We start from the raw sequence: 6,009 nt of genomic DNA, 5'->3' as shown, positions 1-6,009 counted from the left end.
TAGGATCAGAGGTGAGCTGTCAAGACGGATACAGAACTGGCTCTGTCATAGAAGACAGAGGGTAGCAGTGGAAGGGTGCTTTTCTGAATGGAGGGATGTGACTAGTGGTGTTCCGCAGGGATCAGTGCTGGGACCTTTGCTGTTTGTAGTATATATAAATGATTTGGAGGAAAATGTAGCTGGTCTGATTAGTACGTTTGCAGACGACACAAAGGTTGGTGGAGTTACGGATAATGATGAGGATTGCCAGAGGATACAGCAGGATATAGATCGGTTGGAGACTTGGGCGGAGAAATGGCAGATGGAGTTTAATCCGGAGAAATGTGAGGTAATGCATTTTGGAAGGTTTAATGCAGGTGGGAAGTATACAGTAAATGGCAGAATACTTAGGTGTATTGACAGGCAGAGAGATCTGGGCGTACAGGTCCACAGGTCACAGAAAGTGGCAACACAGGTGGATAAGGTAGTCAAGAAGGCATACGGTATGCTTGCCTTCATTGGTCGGGGCATAGAGTATAAAAATTGGCAAGTCATGCTGCAGCTGTACAGCACTTTAGTTAGGTCACACTTAGAATATTGCGTGCAATTCTGGTCACCACACTACCAGAAGGACTTGGAGGCTTTGGAGAGGGTACAGAAGAAGTTTACCAGGATGGTGCCTGGTCTGGAGGGCATTAGCTATGAGGAGAGGTTGGATAAACTCGGATTGTTTTCACTGGAACGACGGAGGTGGAGGGGCGACATGATAGAGGTTTACAAAGTTATGAGTGGCATGGACAGAGTGGATAGTCAGAAGCTTTTTCCCAGGGTGGAAGAGTCAGTTACTGGGGGACATAGGTTTAAGGTGAGAGGGGCAAAGTTTAGAGGGGATGTGCGAGGCAAGTTCTTTACACAGAGGGTGGTGAGTGCCTGGAACTTGTTGCCGGGGGAGGTGGTGGAAGCAGGTACCATAGAGACGTTTAAGAGGCATCTTGACAAATACATGAATAGGATGGGAATACAGGGATACAGTCCCCGGAAGTGCAGAAAGTTTTAGTTTAGGCAGGCATCAAGATCGGCGCAGGCTAGGAGGGCCGAATGGCCTGTTCTTGTGCTGTACTGTTCTTTGTTCTTTGTTCTTGACCCGAATGGGCTCGTACCCGTTTCTTCGCATCGTAGACCGTACTGACCGAGTAGGCAATTCTGCTTTCATCAGTGAAATTGATTTATTAACAGGAATCTGGCAAGTCCCCATGACCAGCCAAGCTAAGGAAATCTTGAATTTTCTAACACCAGAAGGCCTATTCCAGTGCAAAGTCATGCCATTCAGTTTAAAGAACGCCCCAGTAACCTGACGAATGAAGCAGTCCCTTGCTCAAACAATTGTGTTGTCTACCTTGATGGCCGACTGGTCGACAGCCAAACCTGGGAAGACCACCTAAAACATTTACATATAAAAGCGAGTTCCCGAAACCCAAAGTGACCTTTTTGGGAGATATTGTATGTCAAGGTCAGGCGTTGCTATTGGCAGCAAATGTACAAGCCCTGATCGATTTCCCCAGTCCCAAGACCAAGACAGAGAGCTTGCGATTCCTCGGTATGTGCAGCTTCCATAAGAAAATGTGTCCCGAAATTTCAGCACCCTCTTTCCGCACCAAACTTTAACAGATCACACGCCGTGTCTGATGGTGAGGCCATTGTTAGACAATGGGATCTGGGTGTCACTCATCCTCCTCCCGTCTTGATAAAGTGGAATTCTTTCACAGATGCGTGGTTCGAAGTTCATCGCGGTGTCAAATATAAACACCAAGGTTACAGTCGGCTTCCGCCTCTGACAGTTTCCAGGGAGAGCTTCCTCACTGTCTACGGCACCTCCAAGTTTCGGGCCATCTGCAAATTTTGAAATTGTGCCCTGTGCCCGAGTCCAACTCATTAACATATATCAAAAACAGTAGTGGTACTAGTGGGAACACCACCCTCCAGTCTGAAAGACAGCCCTTCACATACTTCTGTTTTTTTTAAATCCCTTATTGAATATTATACCCATTGCTTCTATTCCCCCATTTATGCTCAAGGCTTCAATTTTACTGACAGGTCTAAAATGTGGTCACTCATCAAATACCTTTTGAAGATCCATACACCATATCAACCGCACTGCCCTTATCCACTTTCTCTGTTACCTCATCAAAAAACGCAAATCAAGTTAGTCAAACACAATTTGCCCTTAATAAATCCGTGCTGACTCATTCACTCTCTCCACCACCGACGCACATTGGCAGCAGTGTGTACCATCTACAAGATGCACTGCAGCAATGCACCAAGGCTCCTCAGACAGCACCTTCCAAACCCGCGACCTCTACCACCTGGAAGGACAAGGGTAGAACATGCACGGGAACACCCCCACTTAATGAATTAAAAAAAAAACTCTCACTAATTAGTCTATGCTGGTCCAATTGGCTATGAATTTCCTTCTGGATTAGTGTTTCTCCAAGCTTCCCCGCCACCAACGTTAAACTGACTTGTCTGCAATTGCCAGGTTTATCCCTCTCTCCTCTTTTGAACAAGGGTGTAACATGTGCAGTGCTCCAGTCCTCAGGGGGATTGAAAGATCGTGGCCAGTGTCGCTGCAATTTCTCCCCTTACTTCCCTCAGCAACCTAGGAACAGGAGGAGACCATGTAGCTCCAAGAGCCTGTTCCACGCCATTCAATGAGATCGTGGCTGACCTGCAATATCTCCATACACCCACTGTCATGAAAACCCGATATGCCAAATGGGAAATATTAGTTTCATCGGTTGGAACCTTGCCTGTGACTTTTACTGGAAATTCTTACAAATAACTTTTTTTTTTAAAAAGAGTAACCCGGCAGCCAAGATGACCACTGAAATTTACATTTGAAACACGAAAGGATTAGACAGGACTGATTCAACCGAGCCAGAACAATGGGGTCCTCTCTCATTAAATTACCTGAAATGGCTTTATCTATACGGTCGTCAAGAGCCATCGACACCCATTGACTTTGAAAGTGCCAACCCCCACCAAGTGTGATTGGACAGCTTGAGGGGTAAAGCCTTGAATATCAGAGAAGCTACCAGAAGGACCTCATTAAAAACACAAAGAGGTTTGGGAATGTCATGTGACTGCTTGTGCAGTTCTCAAGAGACTAAGCTTTGTCACACAGAAAGCAGAGAACAGTAACTGAGAAGCCATCCACAGAGCATCTCTGTCTCTCTCTCTTTCTCTCTCTCTCCAGAGATGCCCCAGCTGCAACTGGTAAAGCCTCCAGCCTACAGACTCCCACCACCACCACCAACGAGGGGACAAGGATCGAACCCCCTTTTCTGCCTTCCAGAACCTGAGAAGCAAGCCTGCAACCATGCACGTGGCCCAGCGAGGACCTCAGGACGACACTTTCAACTGAGGACTCTGGGACTGATATTCAGTATTAAAATTCCATTTATTCCGGACTCTACTCCAATCACCCAACTCTGTTTTCCCTCTGTAATCTATTTTTGTGGGTGTGTGAGACTTTCGTATGATTGTGGGCATGAATGTGTAGTGTATTTTAGTAATTTTAGAGTGTTAAGAATAATAAACTTACATCTTTCTCGCTTAAACTCAAGAAAACCTGTCTGATTGGTTCTTTTGCAATTATATTAGAGGATCAGGAGCAAGCGTTCACTGAGGTGGGATGTTCAACCACTGTGTAAAAAAAAAAAGGATAAACTCTGTTACGGTCAAACCAGAGAAGGGATGAAAGGGGAGCCCGAGACCCCCCTCTTCACCTGATCATAACACTGCCTTTGCCCCATATCCTTCAATACCTTTAGTTAATGGAAACATAAAGTTTAGTTTTAAACTTAACAATTGATCTAGGAAGAGAGCTCAAACTTCTACCACCCTTTTGCCTGAAGAAGTGGTTCCTAATTTCACTTCTGTAGGTCCTACCTCTAATTTATTTTGACTATGCTCCCGAGTCCTAGACTTCCCCAACCAGTTTCTTCCAATCTATTCTATTTGTGAGAATCATCGAATGGTTACAGCACAGAAGGAGGCCATTCAGCCCCTTGTGTCCATGCTGCCTCTCAGCAAGAGCATCTCACCTGGACTCACTCCCCCGCCTTTTCTCCGGAGCCCTGCAATTCTCTCAAGACCTCAGTTGAAATCCGCCTCCAGCACACTTGCAGGCAGTCCATTTCACATCCTAACCATTCGCTGCATTTCTTCGCATCGCCTTAGATTCTTTTGCCAATCACCTTAAATCTGTGCCCTCTGATTCTCGATCCTTCCGCCAATCTCTCCAACAGTTCCTCCCAATCTACTCCGTCCAGACCCCTCATGATTTTGAACATCTCTATCACATCTCCTCTCAACCTTCTCTTCTCTGAGACCAGCCCCAGCTTCTCCAATCGATCCACTGAATTCCCTCACCCCAGGACTATTCACGTAAATCTTTTCTGCACCCTCTCTAATGCCTTCACATCCTTCCTAAAGTGCGGTGCCCACAATACTCCAGATGAGGCCAAACCAGTGTTGTATACAGGTTCATTATCACATCCTTGCTTTTGTACTCTATGCCCCTATTTATAAAGCCCAGGATCCTGTATGCCCTATTAACCCGCCCTGCCACCTTCAACGATTTTCACACATATACCCCCAGGTCCCTCTGCCCCTGCACCCCCTTTAGAATTGCATCCTTTGTATTGCCTCTCCTTGTTCCTCCTACCAAAATGTACCACTTCACACTTCTCTGCATTAAATTTCATCTGCCACATATCTGCCCATTCCACCAACTTGTCTACGTCCTCCTGATATATTCTATCACGAATCTCCTCACAGCTCACAATAATTCCATCTGTAGTTTTGAAATTGTGCCCTACACACCCAAGTCTAGGTCATTAATATAGATCAAGAAAAGCAGTGGTCCTAATAACGACCCTGGGGAATGCCACTGTAAACCTTCCTCCAGTCCGATAAACAACCGTTCACCACTACTCTCTATTTCCTGTCACGCAGCCGATTTCACGTCCATGCAGCCACTTTATTCCATGGGCTTCAACTTTGCTGACAAGCCTGTTATGCGTCACTATATCAAACGCCTTTTGGAAGTCCATATACACCACATCAACCGCATCACCCTCATCAAAAAACGTAATCAAATTAAACACGATTTTCACCTAACAAATCCATGCTGGCTCTCCTTAATTAATCCACCTTTCTCCAAGTGACTGTTAATTTTGTCCCAGGTTATCATTTCTAAAAGCTTTCCCACCATTAGGATTAAACTGACTGGCCTGTAGTTGCTGGGCTTATCCTTACACCCCTTTTTTGAACAAGGGTTTAACATTTGCAGTTCTCCAGTCCCCCGTCACTAGCCCTGTATCTAAGGAAGATTGGAAGATTATGGCCAGTGCCTCCACAATTACTTCCCTCAGTATCCTCAGATGCATCTCATCCGGCCCCTGTGACTGATCAACTTTAAATACAGCCAGCCTTCTAATACTTCCTCTTCGTCAGTTTTTAGCCCATCCAGTATCTCAGCTACTTCCTCTTTCACTATGACTTGGGCAACATCTTCTTCCTTGGTAGAGACAGATTATGAAGTATTCATTTAGTACCTCACCCATGCACCATGCATAAATTTCCTTTTTGGCCCCTTATTAGCCCCATTCCTCCTTTTACCACCCTTTTAATATTGATATATCTTTCAAAGACTTTGGATTCCCTTTTATGTTAGCTGCCGGTCTCTTCTCATACTCTTTCTTTGCTGCTGCTATTTGTTGTTCACTTCCCCCTCTGAACTTGCTATATTCAGCCCAGTTCTCACTTGTCTCATCAACCTGGCATCTGTCATACGCACCAATTTCTGCTTCATCTTACTCTTTATCTCTTCCGTCATCCAGGGAGCTCTGGCTTTGTTTGCCCTACCTGTCCCCCTCATGGGAATGTACCTCGACTGTTCCTGAACTATCTGCTCTTTAAAGGCAGCCTATTGTTCAATTACAGTTTTGCCTGCCAATCTTTGATTCC

Source organism: Heterodontus francisci, chromosome 39 (genome assembly GCF_036365525.1).
Source record: "Heterodontus francisci isolate sHetFra1 chromosome 39, sHetFra1.hap1, whole genome shotgun sequence".
Taxonomy (NCBI): domain Eukaryota; kingdom Metazoa; phylum Chordata; class Chondrichthyes; order Heterodontiformes; family Heterodontidae; genus Heterodontus; species Heterodontus francisci.
This window is presented reverse-complemented; position numbering follows the sequence as displayed.